The 21462-nt window shown below is 42.4% G+C and overlaps 1 protein-coding gene and 1 long non-coding RNA gene across 2 annotated transcripts in view; one reads left to right on the top strand and one right to left on the bottom strand.

The window, feature by feature from the left end:
* Nucleotides 1-8853, bottom strand: part of YDJC (YdjC chitooligosaccharide deacetylase homolog) — a 123125-nt gene extending 114272 nt beyond the window's left edge. The window contains exon 1 of the mRNA XM_081175113.1: nt 8361-8853. The gene's annotated coding sequence lies outside the window, so the exon portion shown is untranslated. The remainder of the gene's footprint in view (nt 1-8360) is intronic.
* On the top strand, nt 485-5938 carry LOC308576087. Its single transcript, XR_014003073.1, has 2 exons — nt 485-1007; nt 5525-5938. It is a non-coding gene; the product is annotated as an uncharacterized lncRNA (long non-coding RNA).
* Nucleotides 8854-21462: the final 12609 nt, after the last annotated feature.

The raw sequence follows: 21462 nt of genomic DNA, 5'->3' as shown, positions 1-21462 counted from the left end.
CCCACCCACCCATTTTGCCTCCCTCCGTGGAGATCTTAACCTACTGACCCTAAAAAACAGTGGGGTGTCGTGGTTAAGAGTGTGGGATTTAAATGTTACAACCCAAATCCCTCCTTGGTCCCAAAACTTAACTTGAGGCCATATTAATAGGATGCCACTATAAACAGTCATGGCTTCCCCCAAAGGATTCTGGGAGCTGTTGTTTTGTTATGGGTGCTGAGAGTTGTTAGGGAATCGCCCCGTCCGTCCCCCCCCCCCCCATTCCACTCACACAGATACAGTTTCCTGGGGAGGAGTCATTGTTAAGCCACTCTAGGAATTCCAGCTCCTAACATTTAACAAAATGCAGGACTATTTGGGGGAAGCCATGACTTTTGAAAGTGGTACCGCAGCGCTTTAAATGCATTGTGTGGATGCAACTTACAACTCCCACCAGCCCAGAGCTGATGGGAGCTACAGTCAAAAACTTAATAGAGCAGAAAGGGGACCTGCGGCTCTCTAAATAATGCTGGGCTGCAACCCCCACCCCTCCACCAGCCAGCATGCCTAATGGTCAGGGAGGATGGGAACTGTAGTTCAGCAAAAGCTGGAGGGCTACAGCTTCCTCACCCCTGAACTGGAGGACACTAGGTATAAGGGAGGCTGGAGTAGAGAAAAGTGCTTTAAAACTGCTAACTGATAAGTATGATTATGAGTCGAGACAGAGCGCAGCATACCTATGGCAGCAAAGCAATGACTGAAGATAAAAGGAATGCGAAAATGCATTCTCTGCTGAGGGTGTGCTAGGCAAAGGGCTGGAAATTCCTACGTGCCAAAATCCAAGTTTTAATAGCCAATCCAGGACTGGGATGGTGGAAGGGAAAGAAAACTCCTTAGGTGCAAAGCAAGCTGTTATTTTTCAGACCAGCTTTACCCAGAATGTGGTGTGTACCTCAAAGCAAAGTTCAGTCCAAGGTACGTTTACTTGGAAGTTCAGTCCTACTGACTTCAGTGGGCCTTACTCACAGGTAAGCATGGGATGGATTGCAGCCCTTGCCGGACAGTGAAATAACAAAAATGAGAGACAACAGGTTGCCTGTGTTTGTATTACAAAGCACACCAGATCTGATGCCTTCTGCCTTTCCGCCCGAATCCTTTTTCGAAAACAAGCCCCGCTGACACTTTGGTCCCATAAATCCCCCTTCAGGATACTGATCTGAAAGAGGAAGATGTCTGACCCCTGACATCATATGCAGAAACAGAAAAGCATGGCTGGCAAAGATCATCGCTAAAGCATTTGCGGATTCTGACAAGAGCAACACACACAACTCTCTTAAGCCAGGGGTGGGGCAACCTGTGTCCCTTCAGAAGTTGCGGGGCTGCAACTCTCACCAGCCCCAGTCAGCACGGCCGATGGGTCAGGGAAAATGGTAGTTGCAATACAAGAACAGCTGGAGGGGCCACAGGTTCCTCACCTCTGCCCTGCGCTAAAGATGAAGCACAAACAATAGAAAAAAGATGCTCTAAGTTCTTCTGGAGATGGTCTATCTGCACATTCCAGCCAGAAGGCAAATCCACAAAGATCCAATTTCCAGCATTACCGCATCTCTCTTTCCACCCCTCTCACTTCTGTCTTTCCAAAGTTATACAAAAAGGGTCCCTCTTCTCTCCCAACCCCCCACTTCCAAACTTCCAGTGCCCCCTCCCCACTTTCTAGCTGTTCAAAAACATTCCACCGCCTGCTTTCTGCCGAAGCCATTTCAGTGACCATCTCCAACTTATTGTTAATGAAGAGAGACAGATTCTTAACACCACGTTGCTGTTTATAAGCCTCCAAGCACCAGATAAATATCCCAGATTGTTAAAAAAAAACCCCACAGATTTTCATTGCATATAGATCCTGTTATATACGTATCACCTCTATTGATGGGAAAGGTTTTGTTTTGTTTAGAAAAGGAGGATTTTTTTTATTATTTTGACCTCACCAATAATTCCACTTTTTAAAAATAAATAAATAGAAAGCCTATCCGCTTGTCAAACGTAACTAAAAGGGAACTTTGAAGGAAGCCACCAAAGAATCAAAACTCTGTGAGATACAGATTTTGTTTTCCTTATGAAAAGACTATATCTCTTCACCAAATTCATTCACATCTCCCCGGAACAAAACACAGGAAGACAAGACAGACCTAGCTAAGTCAAGGGCTGGTTCTGAAAAGTGGTATTTTACAGTAGCCTGACCATTTGCACTGTCTTGGGACACATACAAACACCTACAGTTGTATACTGCAACCACCAAGAACCAGAAACCTAATAGAAACAAATTACCCTCTTAACATAAATTAAAACAAAAACTGGGTGCTTTCATCATTTTGGACCAGGTTTCATATTAGGTTCCCCCACCAAAAAAGACCATTATCAAGCTTTTTTTTAGAAAAGGAAGTCCTCAGAAGTCAAAGGGGAGGGACAGGGAGGGTTTTGTCTAGTTAAAATAGGATTCAGCAACCAGCAAAGTGAAGAGTGTGCTGCAACACTGGGCTGGTCATAATTAAGCAAGGATGTACGAGGACTGGAACCAAATGCTTTGACAATATTATTGCACTGCTTAATTTGTGAAGACAGTAGTGCAACACTGTCAGAGCCAGCGGTCCCAGCAGCCCACCAACGGCATTGTATCCAGCTAAACCTCGGATTTCACACACACACCTTTTTTAAAAAAAACAAAACAAGGATTTGTTAATACAAGAGATAGTTGCAACACATTAACTGGCAGGGCTGGCGATCCCCAATAAAATCAAAATCAGAATGATTTCAAGTTTTATCTGAGATCATCATTAGTCAAGGTTAGAGCAAGGACACAAACACACAGAAAAGCAGATTAATTGTGTATCTTTTCTTTCGTACGGACTACAGGAAAACAGGACTCAGCTGTAACACAGGCAATGTAGGTGCATATACCATTAATTTTCTCTATTGCAAAGGGCTGGGTGGGTGGAAAGCTACTTCAAATTCCTAGGTTATCAGCTTTTTTATTTTAAATCATGCCTATTACTGCAATCCTATGCACAAATCTGAAAGGGTGTAATTTTGAGCTTTTTGGGGACTTGTTTCCAAGTAAACATAACACAGGATTGCAGTGAAAGTTATGGAATGAGACCAGGAGGAAGGGTTATGGGTATCCTCTCTTTAACTTTATACAGTATGCTGCAGTATATGCACATTTCAGTTCAATAGCAAAGGCAGGCTCTGGACTGAAGGAGTCAAACATTATTGCAAATAAACAGTGAAGACATTCCCAAATGATTTGTTTTCACCAGCCTTTCCCCCAACATTTTCTAAAATGACCCAATTACACTGAAGTCCCCCTCTACCTCTTCCCCCAATTCAGCATCACAGACATTTGAAAACTAAAAAAAAAAAAAAAGAGCACTTTGAATGTGTTGTGAACAATGTTGCGGAATCCACAGCATTTTCCCAGAGAGACCTGTCTATACGCCTACAGGATGTGGAATAATAAAACAATTGGTTTGCGTGTGGTATTGTAAAGAATGTGCCACCCTATAAAAACCCAGCCCGGAATCATTCCGAAGAGCGTTTGCAGAATTACAGTATATTTTAAAGAGTACACCACCAGAGCACACACACCCCATATATATATATATTATTTTTTAAAAAAGCAAAACAAACACCATGCAAATCAAAAACAACAGCATTTAAAATTCAGCCACATACGAAGCAGATGGTGGGCTATCTTAACATACACAGCATTTATCAATACACCATTACAGGGAAGGAACCGCCATTATTAACATTTTAATGAGAGGCACAACAGAAAGGTGGGAAGGGGGGTGGGAATTAAAGCGCAGGGTGTCCCAATTCCCCTTTGGAATCCTACACAATAAACAGAACACATAAAAGTTTTTTTTTGGGGGGGGGGGAGTGTTGCACGCTAGAGTCCTGGTTTCATTGACATACCTACATGCAACAAATCTTAATATTCTTTCCCCCACACACATATGCATAAATACTCTGGAGGAAGCATGGTCCCTACAGTTGGCCATTCTGGAGAGAGGGGAGGGTCTGTATCTGCCAGCCAATGCCCTTTTAATATTGCACTGCTAATCATAACTGCCAGTAGTACAACAGAAGAAGGGCTTCGGACAGCATGCGTTCCCACTAGGCACAAGGGACTTCTCGGAGGGAGGCGTGTGTGTGGTTTTTTTTTCCAGGTGAGATTTTCCTTTAAAACAGATCCATGGCAAAAAGGAAACAGCAAACAACACACACACACACATACACACAATATCAACCACGTGGATACAGTGGGGAAATCTTCTTCATCATGTTTGCAAGACTTCAAAATAATAATAATAATAATAAATCAGCAATTCTTCCAGAATATAAATCAGGCACATCTTTGCTGCTTTAAAATAATAATAATAATAATAATAACAATAATGAAAAACTACTTAAGCAGCATTATGCTGGATAAAAGGGATAGGAGGAATAAAAATAAGGATGATGAGCTTTCCCCATCAAACATTCTCCAGATAGCAATATAAAGCAAATGCGTGTGTGTCATTAAGTAAAAGACGCTATTAGACTAGGAACTTTTAACGGTGGTTATTTGGATCAATAATGTCTCCTGACTATCAAATTCATCTGTTCAGGCTCTAGATCATTTACTAAGAAGAAGCCTCACTGATATAAACAGAATTTACTTCCAGGCAGAAGTGCACAGGAAGGGGCTAAGGTTTTCTTCTCCAAATAGATGTTCTAAATATAACATTTATAAAAGGACTCATTATTGTAAGCAGTTGGGGGGTTTTTTGTTAACCATATAAGGCTGTAGTCCTATACTGTACACGCTTACCTGAGAGTGAGCCCTAGTGAAAACAATGGGACTTACTTTTGAGTAGACACATATGCAAGATTCTATACACCACAAACATATACTGCAAACAAGACACATTGTACTAACACATCCATTTTTCTGTTGAAATACTTAATGGTAATGAAAACAGCTATTGGCAACTGCATATCCGAAGTTCAATACAGTAGGTATATATATTTACAAATATGAACCTAATTCTCATCTAAACCATTTCATGCTGGGATAGGGGTGGGTGGGATACAGCCTAAAGCAACCTTTTAGAAAGTTTAATCAGTTGCAAAATGACCAAGTGACTCTCTCTCCTCGCACACAAAAGTTAAACAATTTAAATAAAAACCCATGGAGCCAACCTTATACTTCATTCATAGCCTTGTGCAGAAAATTCCATCCAGATCAAGACATTTGCAAGGGGCTTGAATAGACTCATTCAAGGTAGCTATTGGAAAGGGTGATTTTGTTTTGGTTTGGTTTTTTTCCGTTTTGTCCCAGCTAGTAAAAAGCGGTCCCAAACTTTTTAATAGTTTGCTTTCTAAATTGCCAGCACAAAGTTTTCACAGGGCAGAGGTGGGCAAATTAGTCAGACAGCTGAATTAATCCCGGGTTCCTGGTTTCCTTAAGGGCATTTCATTTATTTATATTGCCTCTTTGCTGCAGGAAAAGATCCACGCACTGGCAGGAAAAGTGGAAGCAGCAACTCTGTAGACTTTAGAGAGTTTTAAAGACGGAGAGAGAGAGAGGTGGAAGGAGGAATTAAAAATTAGACAAGGAAGGGGGTAAAGATGCATTTTCCACTCGAGGAAGAAGCTTTCGAAATCCAACAGCCCTGGGACTGTGATCGTGAAGGGGGCTTTGCTTACACAATGCTGTAAGAAAAGAGAAGACCACACGCTGGATAGGAGACCCTGTGCCGAACTGGGACAAAGTGCAAGAACTACCGTCGAAAAACACCCGCGCGCACCGCTCGGACTGTCGATCCTCAAAAATCTCGGCGCTCGCCGAAGCGGCGCGTTAGGGTTTTTCTGTTCTACGGGATTTAAATGCGCAACCAGCATAAATACAGAATCGAGATCGCCTTGCTGTGTTTACTTGGGGTGCGGGGAGCGCAACCCACACCCCTCTTAAAAAAAAAAAGAACACGTTTTCTTTCCCAGGCAAAAGAAAAAGGACTTCCTTTCAACTAAGAGTGACCATCGCCAGCTACGTTCTTGGGGACCTCAAGGCGCCCAGCGACGATGAAAACTTCCCAAGCGCGCAGAACGAGAGAACGCCGAGTCCCTTTCCAGACTTCCTGCCACCGACATTTTGGGGGGTTTGGGGGTGGCTGCTGAGGGGGGTGGGGGAGAAATCTAGGCTTCTCCTTTGCTTCCCCCCCCCATGCCCATTTTCCAGATCCAGGCCCACCTCCCTCCTGCCATTTCTCAGGGATGTTTACATCGGTGAAACGGCCCCCCCAAAGCCCAGACTGCCGACCTCTCCGCGCGCCCGAGGTTTTCTAAAGCGCAAAGTGGGAAGCTCAACTTCTCTTGCAACTTCGCCGCGCTTGGACATCGAAAGACGCATTTAAAAGGCACGACGGGCCCGATCCTGCGGGTCCCCTACGGCCTCTCCCTCTCCCTTGCTCCAAAACACCCTTAATAAAAACTTTTCTTGGGGGAATGGGACACTTTGAGTCTCCCGATCGCCCAGAGACTAAATTAAGCCGTTGGGGGGGTGTCTTTCTTTCACTCCTCTAGGGAGAGTCTCCCCCCCCCTATAGATTAGAATAACCCGACAAATTCCAGCACACGCGCCCAGACGAGAAAGCCCAACCTCAACTCTCTTTCGTAACGTTATTGCGGAGCAAAAAAAGAAACGCGAAAGAAAAATGATCGGCAGATGATTTTTTCTTCTTCTTAGAATGCAAGGTGACGGGGGGGGGGCGGTGAGGTTGTTGGAGAATCCTTCCCGATCGACAGATCCTCCAAAAGCGAAGAGAAGGCGAAATCAGTTCCACCCCAAGGGGGAACAAGAAAACAGACTTTTTAAAAAATTAAAAAGTCATCATTTAAAAGTCCCGAAACAGGATGGGATGACTCTTCCCTTCACACCCCATAGACACACAAAAAAGGAAACGGGGTGGGGGGAGGAGGAGAAAGAGTAGAGTACAATTCAAAGCCACCCACCTACCTCCTTGTAAAGTCAGATTTCAGATCTGGAAGGCGGGAGGAGAAGGAATAAATAAATAAATATTAAAAGGAGGAGTGTTGGGGAAAGGGGAAGGCCACACATGACCGGACTTTCTCCGCTTCTTTTTCGGGCTTTCCAGGTTTTAAGACGAGTTTTGTTTTGTTTTCTCCAAAGAGTGGGCGAGGGGGGAAACACGCGAAACATACAATAAAGCACGCGCGCGCATGCACACACACACACCCCTCCAAAAGAAAGAAAAGGGAAACCTGGGATGCAAAAGTGCCGTTACAAAAAACCTCGCAAGTCCCCCCCCCCACCCTCAGCGTAAATATAAAATACACTCATTTAAAAAAAGAAAAGAAATAAGTGTTCCGCTTCAGGCCTGGCCGGTGGGCTTCCTCTGCCTCCTCGCCTCCCTCTCTCTGCCCGCTCCCTCCCCACAGCGCGCAGACCCTCCCTCGCCTCTCCCTCCACCATCCTAGCTGCCCCATCGCGGCCGAGCCTTCCCCCCAACTCCCACCCACCCACCCGGGCCACACGGGAGTCACTCACTCACACGCGCGCGCCCCGATCCCTCCGGCTTCACTTTTTATTTTTCATTTTTTAACACCCTGGATTAAAACCCTTCCTCTCTCTCTCCACCCCCCCCCCCGCTTCCTGCAATCCCTCTTCTCTTCCCCACCCCCTCTGCACCTCCCCCTTTTTTCCCATTTTTTTTTAGCCTTGAGCTCCCGCCATTTCCGCCCAGTCACCCGGATGCTACTCACAAAACAGCTCCAGAAAAAAAGAGAAAGGATCATTGCACCCCCCAGAGATGCCAGGGAGATAGAGAGAGATCAGATCTAGACCAATGCAAGAAGGATAGAGGTTTCCCCTCCACTGGATATATATATATATATTTATGAATGGTACCTGGGTGGGAGAGGGGGCGCTGGCTAGGTTGCTAAGTGGGTGGGTGGATAGGTGGGTGGGGAGCAGAGGGGGTGGGGAGACAGAGAGAGACTTGGATCCCAGGAGGCGAGTCCGTGGGCTGAGCAAAAGTTGGCCAAAGGAGAGCCGAAGAGGCAAGCCGCGCACTTTTGGCCCGCGGCTCTCCCCACCCGGCCCGCGGCCCGCCTTGGGGTGGCTGGACTCCATCTGCGCGCTTTTGCGCAAGAGGCTGGCTGGCTGCTCGCGTCTCCCGGCTTCTCCCCCGTCCAGGTCTGCGGGTGGGCGTCGAAGGGAGGGAGAGAAGGGAAGAAAGAGAGAGGAGCTGGGAAGAAGGAGGGAAGGAGCGCGCGAGAGAGAGAGAGACAAGAGAGGGGAGAAACCCTCCAGTACAAACCTCATGGCTTCCCATCTCCAGCCTCCATCTTTGACTAGTTGACATTCACCTCCTGCCTGACCAAATTCTCCATTAGCATACTTCCCTCTCCATTGGTCCTTCCTTGCGCTAGTCTTTGCCACCGCCTCTCCCATTGGCTGGCACGGGGGACATTTAAAAATATCATCCCATCTCCCATTGGCCGGCCCAGACTGTCGCGTCACAGCAACTCTTTATTTTAACAATGAATGCACAAACACATTCTTCCATTCACAAATTCCCCCCCCCTTCTCTCTCCCTGTACTTTTTTTGCCCGCCTTTTCTTCAACTAGATTTTCATTGATTATTTTTGTGTGTGTGTGTGTGTGTGTGCATGTGTGTGTTTCAACTAAGGGGGTCCCGGTTGTAAACAGATAAATCAAAGGCGAACAGAGAGAAAAAACTTGTACAAATATTATTTTCTAAGGCTCCCTCTCCCTATCCTGTTTGAAGGGGTTGATGTTTGGAGGGCCATTTAATTCCAAGCGGCTTTTAGCGAAGAGGTGTGGTCACAGGGATGTTTTTTTTCCCTTTGCCAAACAGATTGTAACTGTTTTTCTAAGTGATTCCCCCCTGCTCCCCCAGTACCAGAAGGCAAACTTCAGAGGGATTCGACATGGTTAATAAAGAAATTGCTAAGCTGTTAGCATTGTTGTCTTTAATTTTGACTCTATAAAAGAAAACAATGATTTTTTCCTCTCTCCCAACCGAGTTGTACAGAACAGTCGCTGGCCTGTTTAACTTCATACATGCAGAATCTAATAAGACCAAATTCGTTTCAATTGCAATTTACTAGATCCTCTACTTCATAGCCGGTCTTTTCAATACTTCTTCCAACATTCAATTTATTTTCTTTTGCAAAAATTGATAATGAAGCATGATGGAAAGCATAATTATTATATTAAAAGTTTGGAGGGGCTCAGGTCTTCCCATAACCCTTCCTTTTCTAATTAAAAGGCTGCTCTCTATACAAACAAAGAAAACCAAGCTTGAAACACAACAATCCAGAAGTTTGTTGACTTTTCTTGCTGCTGAAAGAGTTATGGCCAACATTAAAAACAATACCTCCACGTGGCTGTACAATTATTCCTCCAAGGTTTCAATCCAATTTAATTTGTTCAGAACCCAGGAATGTATAGAAAGGATTGTGCAATTTATTTATTTTTAAAAACCCAAACAAAAACCAATTGATTTCCAAAAATGCATTTTTTTCCCTTTTCAAACAATTCTCTTTGCAAATCCAGTTGTGTTGTACATTGTGAATCTGAACTAAAATCTTTTCTATGAGAAAAAAAAGTTATTTCAGATGACTATTTTATGGCATGGGGACATGGGAGTGTACTTTTGTCCAAAATACTAGCTTGCATGTTTTCCCTCGCCACAAATGGTGCTTAAATCTGATCTGAAATTCTTGTAGTCTTTGCTGCCTGCACCTTTCCCCCAACAAAAGTAGATTAAGCGTCCTGGGCAAATAAGATATAGACCGTTTCAAACAACAACAACAACAACAGAAAGCAACATTTTTAATGCTGCACCTTTGAGGTCTGATGGCTTTTTTTCTAAAATAAAAAATTGGGGTGTGATTGCCCTGTAAAGCAAAATGTGAGGGGGTTTTTGGGGGCTGAAATTGGGTGGGGACATTTAAGCAATGGGGTTTGGGTTGGATTCCCTCTCTCTCTTTTTGGGAGATGGGAATGATGAGGGTCATTGAGCTGTGAAATCTTGCATTCCTGTCCAATGGAGCTGAAATAATGGTATTGTTCCCTGGAAAAGAGGTTGCTTTTCTCCCCTACATTCTGCTGCCTGATCTGCAGGGTCCTGATTGTGCAGTTAATCAGCAAAAAAACGTTTGATCTAAGGCAGGGCGTGAATTCAAAAGGGCGGGGAGGGAAGGGGGGAGGCGGGGAAATTCAAGAAGGATTCTTCTTTCTGTTAGGAAACGTTTCTGAATCCAAAATGGCAGACATTTGAAAGTTTGGGGAGGGGGGAGAGAGAGAGAACAGAAACTGTTCTGGGGACCTTAGTCTGCCACAAACAAGAATCATATAACTTGTTCTTTCTTAGGAAGTTTGGGGGGGGGAGAAGCTGATGTCACTTTACTGCCGGGGTGGGGGGGAGAAAAACATGAGTGAAAGGCCAGCTGTCCCATCTCCTGGATCCCCTCCGATCTTTTTGGGTTTATATCTTCCCCTTCTCATATTTTCTGTGCAATTGCAATGCAATGTTTGTGTGCTTGTTCTGTGCGGAGGAGAGAAATTGAGTCCTGCACGCCACAAAGTTTTGTTCTTTTCTTTTAAGCCTCTTTAAACCTCACAATGCAACAGGTAAGGTTTGAATTGCTTCCCATTCCCCCCCCCCTTCTGCTCAGCAGTCCCCGACATAGATTCTCAGAAGCCAGACCCATTGAATTCAATGGGGCTGAGTCCCGGGTATGTGTGGTTACAGGAAACTGCAACCTAAACCTGGTAAGGAGTCTCAGCAAACGTGCAAATTTCTATTTCCCCTGTTCTTTCTAAACTGAAAAAGAATGCCCTGACTCTGACGGTGGCTCTGTCCTTGTTGTTTATTTTAATTCATTCATTCTTAAGCTTCTTCTGCCTGCACATCCAATCTGAAGGAATCCAGGGCTTTTTTAAAAAAAAAACTGCAATCCTAAACACTCTCACAAGGAAGGAACAATGGCAACTTTACTACTGAGTAAAAGCATCGGATTCCACCGTTGGTTCAATATTGTGCATAGGACTGTACTGTTACTACAGATTTGTATGGTTAGTGACACATGTGGTTGTTGGGGGGGGGGGTAAGGAGGAAAATGGTGGTTTGCATTTCCAAAAGCAAATTCCTAACTTCACAATCTGGGGAAGGGGCGGGGGGGGGGGAGCCTACTTTTCCCATCACATTTGCAGCAACAACAGCAAAAAAGCACCTATTCTTTCATGCAAGAAATTGAGTTTGCAAAATCCTTTTTATCTGTTAACAAAAGGCACACTCCACAGAGAATTTATTCTGGGTGAACCTAAATGGGGTTTGTGCAGGAGAATTTCAGGATACATTTGACGCAAATAAATAATTGTTTCCCGCTTTCTCCTTCCTTCCCTTTTCTGTCCATTCACCTTCCCAGTTAAAAAAGTTATTCAAATGCTCAAGAAGTTTCCTCTTCAGTTCTAGACCTAATTACACAAGGGAAAGGGAGAACTCAAATCTATCCTCTCTTTTTTTTTCTTTGCACCATGTTGGGAGTGCAGCTAAATCTATTAAAATGCAGATAATTTTTGTAATTAAAAAAAAATCATAGAATACATCCAGGCTATGAGTGGAGATCACATTGGGGTTTTTGTTCCAGAAAATGTAGACTGTTTTCCTGCCCTGCCCTCTCCTCTCTTCCCCCCCCCCTCCAGCGTAGGGTCTTTCCATGTGATGTCATAAGGGCGGAGTTTCCAGATGTTTGCTTTCCTCTATCTGCCTCAGTTCAAGGCCTCATGACTGTTCAATCCAGGGCAGGCGCGCATGGCTGATTTTGTAATGAGACCCCTGCCACACTAATATCGTTTAACCATTATTTTTTTATTGCCTTCTTTTTTTTAAAAAAAAAGTTTGTTTCTATTTCCTTTTTCATTTGTCTGCTGCACTGGCCAGCGCAAACCTATGGCTTCTGCTCAACCACCTCCCACCATTAAGAAGTGTGGAAAAGAAAATGTACCAAATGAGGCAACGCCCATCTTTTCACTCTAGATGCAAAGATAAAAAAGTTATGAATGGGTGCTAGACTCAGAAAGGAGATAGTTGGGCAAGACAGGGGCCAGGGCAGGGGAGAGACGTATTGTGAATTAAACTACCAAATCAGTTTTGGGAGAGAACATTACATTATGTTTACTCATGCCTGACTCATTATTGCGAGGGCTTCTCAGTACAAAAACTGCCAGCTGAAAAACATGGTTAATATTTTGAAGAGGAGGAGACCTCAAGAAAACACAGGGAGGAAACTGGTTGGTACTGAAGGTTTGGGGGCAAAAATTGAGTAGAAAAATTGCTATATAGGATATTGTGATCCATCATGTATAACTTAATATGTAAAAGTTGACAGGTTTGGCCAAATTTTCCCCTTTCCCTAAAGTATGGTTGTGGTCTTCCAAATTCTTTCTCAACTTAAAGCAGGTACTCCTAACATGAATGGATATATCTTAGTCTTCCTCCCACACTCTTTGATTTCAGGATTGTGACCATTTTGTTTGAACAGTCTGTCATTCAAATGTGTGTGTGTGTGTGTGTGTGTGTGTGTGTGTGTGTGTGTGTGCGTGTGTATGGGGGGAATACTTTGTACATACCGTATGTTGCTGACAGTATTACTGAATTATATTATGCTAATACTATGTAGCAAAAATAAGTGTTACATGTTAGAAAGTTGTAGCTAAATATGTGGGTTGTTGGTTTTTAAACAATATCATCACAAAATTGTTGCCCTGCATCCAAAAAATATGTCTGGGACTCGGACGTTTTTATTAAATTTTAAAAAATTGTCAAACAGCGCAATTAAGATTTTAAAGTGTGCCCTACCCACTCAAATCATGTCCTTAGTTATACCATTAATTACTATAATAGGGTGTATGCTGAGCTATTTTCTTAATAAACCCTTTCCTGATTAGATTGGAAATAAAGTGGGGGTGGAATCTGAGAGTTCTTTCAACCAATGATTACTATAAATCAAAGACAGTGAGATACAGGCAGCCTCCAGTGTGTCAGATGCATTTCCTATCAATATTTGCTGATCCATAATATTTATTTTTTTTTTGGGGGGGAGGGTACCTTCAAATTAAATATCTCCACAGAACAGCTTTTGCTGTTTCATTTGGGCATGAGGTAGCCTGAAGCTGCTGTGCTGCAAACCTGAATGAGAGAAGAATTGGGGAAGGGAGCCCATCTGAAATGTGAAAATGATGTGTAAGGGGGGGGGGTGGGATGAGGCATTTAATAAGTGCACCCAAAGTAAAACGAGGACAAAAAAGCCCTGTTTAACCCCCCCCCCCTTCCTCGCATCTCTAAGGCTGCTTAGACCCAGGACCTGCGTAAAGTATGCACCTTCTTTTAGCTTTCTGGACCTCCCCACAAACCACACGCACATCTGGAATTTGGGGAGGGGCATTATCCAGTTAATAAACCAGAGGCAAGCCACACTTTACAATATCGATGATCCAACATGAAACGCAAGTTTGGAGACTCCTAAATGCAAGAAAAGCAAAACAAAATAAATCAAAGTTGCCCAGGCGATACATCCCCCTTTCTCTGAGCTTTGGGGATGATCGTTCAGAATAATGCCTTTAATTCTAAAACAACTCCTCAAATCGCAAACCTTCCTCAAGTCTCTGTGGGCAAATCTTCCTCTCTCTCCCCCCCTCCCGCCAAATAGGAGTCCAATGTTCACTCCCTCTTTACTCTTCCTTCCCTTCCCCCAATGGGGAGGTCTTTACCTTTCTTTCTTTACACCCCCCACCTAAAGAAAAAAGAAAGAAAGAAGAAAACTCCCTTCACTTCTGTTTCAGGCCCTGGGCATCGATTAACTCCTTCGGTGCTGCCCTTTCTAAGCAAGCCCTTGCCTCTCTCTCTCTCCCTCCCTTCCTATTCCCACCGACACACATTCCGCCTCCTTTTGGCGTTGCTGCTGGAGGGATCGGTTCACACGCTGCCCCCACCAAGCCCCAGTTGCCTTTTTTCTCAACCGGCGACCCATCTTAACGACCCCTTTTGAAGCTGGTTTCACTTAATGGCTCTCTCACTCACTCTCTCTGTATGTGTGTGCGTTCCATCCGGTTTGAGATGTGTGTGTGTGTGTGTGTGTGTGTGTAGGCGCGCGCGCGCGTGGATGGGGAGGGCGACATGAAACGGATTGCAGGTTTTCCTCTGTGCCATGTGCGCGACAGCAGAGGGTGAACTCAGTGAGTGTGAGGGGGTGAAAGTGGGGGGGGGGTGAGAGAGAGAGAGAGAGAGAGTTTGGAAATCTAGCCATGCAAGGGCGGTGGAAGCACCAGGCAGTGAAATGGTTAATAGCCACTGGTCTCATTGATTAGTATTGATGGCTTTTGAGAGTTTTAATAGATGCCTTGTTTGTGGGAGGTGGGGGGGGGGACCCCCTTGCCCTGTATCTCCTCCTTGTTGTTGAATCCTGGCTTCTAATTGCAGCCACTGCATTCCTTCTGAGTGGGTGGTTTCACCTTTTCCTACCCAGGGAAGGCCTGTTTTTTTGGGTTGTTGTTTCTTTCTTTTTTTTTAAAAAAAAAATCCCTTTCATGTGTCGGAAAATCAATAGGCAAGGACTCTGGGTAGAAGTTATAAAACACAGGCAACAAAACAAAACCTTCCTTTTCTTTCTTTCTTCCCCCACTCTCTCCTCTCACCCCCACCTCACCCCCCCCAAAAAAAAAACACAAGCCTGGGGTATTGTAAAACACTGCAGAGAATGTAAAGTCTTCAAGTTTTGACTAAACAAAAGGGTAATGTTACTTTCACCAAACTTAAAAAAAAACATTTATTTTATTGTATTTTACAGCTGCTGCCTGGATCCTTCTATCCGCTTGGAAGAGGCATTTGTGGCCAGAGGTTGTGTGTCTGAGAGTGTGACTGTGTTGTGGGGTCACCAATTTCTTTCACAACAACTTCCCAATCTCTGGTGCAGTGTCGAGGGACTGGGTTTTGGTAGACTCCATCCCAGTGTTTAAATAGTTAAAAAAGAAATAAGGGGGGGTGCAGAAATATAGTGGGAGGAGCCAACTAAACCTTTTTAAAAAACCCCAAAGTAAATTAATCTTTCTACTTGTTTAAAAAGGTAAGCAGAAAGGAGTTGCTAGCAAATTCTGGGTGAGACAGATTGAGCTTTGAGGAGAAAGGGGCTCCCATTTTGTAACTTTAAAGCTCCTTTTAACCTTCCAAGTCTGTTTTTCTTTGTGTGCATGTGGGGTTTTTTATTTAAAAAAAATTTAAAAAAAATACTCGCTTAAATTATACTCATCCAGCTTTTAAGTAGACTTTGTGATAACCCCCCCTTCCTTCTTCTATGCCCTAATTTCTTTTCTATTGAGGAAAGGAGGGAATGGTTGTTAAATGGTTTTAAAGGAAGGGGTTAGCATTGGAGAAATAAATCAATTCCTTTCTGGCATCTAACTTTCAATTCATAACATTGGTTTCATATAGCTATTTCATTAGGATGGAATAACTCACCTGCAAGTAATTATAGTTGACTTGCTTTCTAAGAGAAACCCAGGCAAGTTTGGGGAAGGAAGGAAGGTGACTTAACAGAAATATCGTGCAGCTTTGACATGGGAATATAAAAGTGAATTAGATATATTCTTTATTAAAGCACAAACCTATCTGAATGATCTTTGTAAGCAATTGTTTCCATGGAGCTCTGCTTTTTCCAGGCTTTGCTACATACACACAGGGGTGTCTGGACTGCAGGATGCTCAGAAAGCCTTTGATCAACAAGGGAGGTGTTACAAAATGAACTCGAAAAGTATTGTCCTAAATTTCATTTTGACTTTGCAAAGAAAAGCACTTGCTACAAATGCGAGGAAACTCTTGTATTGCTTCATGTATTCGAAACAGGCACATGACATCGCTTCTCCCCCTTTTGCTCAGAAAATTCTTTTTAAAATATCTTGTTTTAACCACATGCTGCAAAATGGTTTACATTGCCTTTCTCAAGGTCCTGTCTAGCACTATTTATATCTTTTACTTAATAAAAAAATATATCTCTATATGCAATTAATTTTGTGCAAAATATTATCCTTGGAATCAAACTTGGAAGTGCCTAAAGTGTTTGCTGTGATTTCTTTTCTGAAAGCAGATTAGTCTTCTGTTTTTTGGTTCACATTCATTTTTATGCTGTAGCAATTGTTTTCTAACCATTGTAACCTGGGAAAATTCAGCAATATTTGAAGAAGCATCTTTCTTTCTTTTTCCACCTGAAAAGATTTGTAAATGTAAGAAACCTTTTCTAAATAATTTATTTTCAGCTCTGGTTTACTACTGTGAGGCTATTATTTGCTTTAAACGATTTAAGAAAAAAACGACAAATTAAATGCCTTTTTGGAATAAAAAAGGAAGCACCCCTTTGCAGCCGAAATTGCATGTGTGATATATTTTTTTAAATTCAACTTTCAAGCCTTTTAAATTGAGGTTTCGCCTATGGAGGAGAAAAACAATTGTATTCTGAAATAGTCAAACATTTTCAAAAGACCACTATAGCAAATTCTGTAATTGTAATGCAGTTCAGATTTTGAATAATTGTTTTAATTTTAATCCAGTACATATTTGTGGTTTATTTTGAAGCAAGCAATTCATGGCAGCTTTTATCAAAAATAATAATAATTAAAAATAGGATTTGATTTATGCTTTTGCCTGTGCAGTCCTTATTTTTCAAGAATCTGTAGTTAGCCTTCCTCAAATAAATACCTAACCCTAAGCAGCATGGAAGAGAAACATTATAGTCACCAACGTTTCCCACAAATGCAAAGGTTTAGAAGTCTTAACATATTTTTCTCCAGAATGTTTGAGTTGACTTATCAGTTTGACCCTCACTACAACTTACAGAGAGGCTTGTGGAGAGAAGATCACTGCTTAGATCATATGACAAAATTGTCTGTGTGGCTATAATTTTGATAGCTTCAGAAGAAGAAGAAATCAGCAGGGAAGTCTGATGGATTTATCTCAGGGTAGAAACTTGCTTCTTAAGCCAAAAAATAGTACCCCAAAAGTCCATGAGAAAATCACTTTTCCTCCCCTTTGTGACATTTTCATTAGCTTATATGGCAAATGAAAGAAATACCTGTGTGTGTGGGGGGGGTTATTTTTACTATACTAATAAAATGGCACATTTATATTGCTGCCATTTCTTTCAGTTTTTATAAGGAGATGTTTCTCTTCATTGCACAGCATTTCAATTAATATGCAATGAATTTGGGTTTTTTTAATTGACCTGAAAGCACTGCTGTATAAAAATCTTTTTGATAATAAGAATACCTTATTGTGATGTATTCATCCATTTCTTTTAATTTCCATTTGAGGCATCTAAATCTTCACAACTACAGTCCTCCTTTGTAGACTGTTCAAAAAGAAAACAAATTTTCTTTCATAAACCTGATAATCAATATGTCTGAGATCTTGTACCTTGTTACATGTATTTATATCCATTCATTTCAGTGGGTTTCAACATGCCCAGGTGGACAAAGTCTTTTAACTGATTATGAACATGCTTTTTTCTAATTGACATTTTAAGTCTCCTTTACTTCACTGTAGAAGTAGCTTACCATTGCCACCAAATATTAGTAAGAAATTTCAAACATTTACTCACTACTGTACTAATTCATCCTGAAAATCTTAAGCACTAATTCCGGAATTATTGTTATTTTTTACACATTCCCATGGAATGTTTCTGGTTGAAATCAATTAAAGGTTACAAAAAAATGTTCATCAACATTCTTATATGTATATGAGAATGAAAGATGTTGAAACCATTCAAAAATCCTCTTTATCAGTTGAAAGGTAAGATGAAAGCACATGTGTGTGTATGGCAACTTTGATTAAAATGTTACGGGCACATCCTAATTAATATCTTGCAAGCTGTCAAAAAATGACATGTTCTCTCAATCTGAACAAATAACTTTAAACAAATGGATATTGTTAATTCCCCCCCAAAAAAATTTTTTAAAACCCATTACCTGTGTAATATTGGCACATATTATTTATTATTGAAAAAATATTTATTGCTACAAATCAGTGCCTGGAATCATGAACTCAGGTTTCTAAAGCTTTTCCCAGCTAAGCATCACACCTGCCTTAGTCCCAACAGAGAGCTACAACTTCATCACAAATGTTCAGCTGTTGGGTTTATGGCTGCAGGGAAGCTCAAAACAAAATGCAGATAAAACTTCCTAGAAATTCCTCTTAAAACAAACATTTATTGTTTTAAAAGCAGTTTCTTTTTTTCCTCTCAGAGGGGGAAGGGGGAATTTGATTGTGGCACTCAAGCTGTTAACACTGAATAAATTGTTACAGTTACGCAAAAACTTCTTCAAAAATGGTTTCTTAAGGGTTGCATTTGTCCGACTTGATCATTTCCAATAGTGCAGTCCCCTCTTGAGCAGGAGGAATGAAGAATCTGGGGCTGTTCGATGCCTATTGCGTTGCCCTGATCTTTAAAAACACACACAGACACACATGGAAGAAGAAATCCCATTGATTTCAAGTGTATGATTAGGATTCCATCCATACCATTTTCCCTAGCTGGGTTGATGGAATTAATTTAGTCTACCTGAAAGCACTCAAAACATTTTGATTTGCTTTGACCTGGTGTGGGCATCCAAATATATCCCGCGGGTTTGATTTTATAAGTCTAAACTTTTTTTAAAAAAACCTAGAAGTTGCTTAAGCAAACACCTGAATGATAACCATACACACCTGGTCAAAAGAAATGGCAATGGACGAAGACTCTCAAAAGTTTTGTTGAAATGGGATAGCGATTGAAAAGCAGAGGGGCGAGTAAAATGGCTGTTCAATAAGTTGAGAAGTGATATATTGCCTATTTGCTTCCCAAAGAGGAAGGAGGGAGGAGCAAGTGATGGGGAAGAAGTGCTTAATTTTAGGTCAATAAGTCTACTGGTGTTGGGTACCCAAAGTGACTTGGATGTTAGGTTTCAACCTGGACATTTCTGCGGGCTCTAAGGATGAACAAGACAAGAACGGTTACAGAGGTTTGAGCACCTGCAAATGCTATGGAAATTATTTGTAGCAATACTTAAAATTTTTAAGTAACATATGATGTGGAAAGCTGTTTCCTACCAGCTCAGACAATTAGTCCATTTGGACCAGTATTGGCTACTTGGTGACTAGCAGTATCTCTCTAGGGTCTCAGGCAGTGAAAAGTGTCCCCCTTCTCCAGCTATCTGCACTCCTTTAACTGCAGTTTATCAAAGACTGAACCCAGGACCTTAGGAAAACACAGGGAACCTTTTTTGTGCTGTGTGAGACTGTATGGGTGCATTCAGACACCACTTTGCTCTGTTCTCCTGACATTTTCGTTACCTGATAATTCGTGCATTTTATGCGATATTTCACACGATGTAAAAAGCCACTTCTGAAGCCCTAGACGAATACAGTGGGAATGAAGCATCTGTTTCTATGTTAATTGTTTTTAAAAAATTCATTTACCTCAGAAAAATCATACACTGTGATTTGACGCGACGAAAGCTGCATTCAAAGAAGAGGTTATTCCATTTTCCTGATGCTTCCCTAAGAGCAAATGTCTGCGTTCTGCTTCAGTTTTCACAATACATAAAAGCCACATCCAAAAATATAGTGATGTGCAGAGCAGGTTTAGCACTCACACCCATGTAATTTGCTTCCGGGGGGGTGAGGGGTGGGGTGGGAATCCATTTGTAAATGACATGGAAATGAGTCCTGAACTTGTGCTATAATCTGTTATATTTCTGGAAGTGGCTTTTGCACTGTGATATTGCAGAAACCAACAGGTAGGGAAACATCAGGAAAATGGAATAAACCACCCTATGAATGCAACTGAATTTGTTTCATGGGGGGGGGGAGCCCATCTGGTGTACACCCCTTTCCTACCATTTATAATTTAGCACCACGTGACCGTATATTGATTTTTAAAAAGCCACAATTCCAAGTACTGTGGTGTAAAAGGAGTATTAGATACTGGGACAGAACTGCTAGCATTATAACCAGTAAAACTAGCATCAGTAACCTCACGTCCGAATGCAGCCTATTTGTTCATTTGGATCAGGCTGCATTCCCATCCCATTTTCTAACGTCCCTTTCACACTGAAGTGCCTGTTCTGTTCTGTTCTGTTACTGTGGATTTTCGCTCTAAATTTCACTCACACGGTGTGACAATGACAAGCAACATCGGACAATGTTGCTAACCTCCTCCTGATTCCCCCCCCACGATTCTGCTATGAAAACAGCAAGAAAGAACTGTATGACCCCTCAAATTCCATCACCTTGCTCCCATGATTTTCCAGGTTCCAGGAATCTAATAACAGGGGAATGAGTGCTAAACATGTGCTATATTCCATTAGTTTTCCAGAAGTGGCTCGAATAGGATGCAGAAATTAGCAGGGAAATGGAACAAACCGCTGTGTGAATGCAGCCCAGGCTTGTCTGCTCAGATGGGCAATAGCTCTTCAGTTTCTCAAAGAGCTTGCCCATTACATTTTATCTGACCCATTTTAACTGGAAATATTAGGGATTGAACCTTGGGAACCTTCTGCGTACAATCGTGTGTTCTGCCATTGGGCTGTGTCCCCTCTCCACATAACACGAGCAGCCCTAAGGCTTGATATTTGAAGTAAATAGCACCTGTTGAGTTAGTAGCCAAGAGCTTTCCCAAATATTAGTGTGTCAGCTGCAGTGTGTAGGTGTGTTGTGTGAATGCACCCTGCGATCCTCGCGGGGCTGGAAAGGGGCTAGTTCAACCTCTGGTTTGCTAGTAAAACTGAATTACTGTTTCGTGAAAATGATGCGGCAGCTAAAAAAGCCAGTGCAATTCTGGGCTGCATCAATAGGAGTATAGCATCTAGATCAAGGGAAGTAATAGTGCCACTGTATTCTGCTCTGGTCAGACCTCACCTGGAGTACTGTGTCCAGTTCTGGGCACCACAATTCAAGAAGGACACTGACAAACTGGAACGTGTCCAGAGGAGGGCAACCAAAATGGTCAAAGGCCTGGAAACGATGCCTTATGAGGAACGGCTAAGGGAGCTGGGCATGTTTAGCCTGGAGAAGAGGAGGTTAAGGGGTGATATGATAGCCATGTTCAAATATATAAAAGGATGTCACATAGAGGAGGGAGAAAGGTTGTTTTCTGCTGCTCCAGAGAAGCGGACACGGAGCAATGGATCCAAACTACAAGAAAGAAGATTCCACCTAAACATTAGGAAGAACTTCCTGACAGTAAGAGCTGTTCGACAGTGGAATTTGCTGCCAAGGAGTGTGGTGGAGTCTCCTCCTTTGGAGGTCTTTAAGCAGAGGCTTGACAACCATATGTCAGGAGTGCTCTGATGGTGTTTCCTGCTTG

Source organism: Podarcis bocagei (genome assembly GCF_964188305.1).
Source record: "Podarcis bocagei genome assembly, chromosome: 16".
In the NCBI taxonomy this organism is placed as follows: Eukaryota; Metazoa; Chordata; class Lepidosauria; order Squamata; family Lacertidae; genus Podarcis; species Podarcis bocagei.
This window is presented reverse-complemented; position numbering and strand designations above follow the sequence as displayed.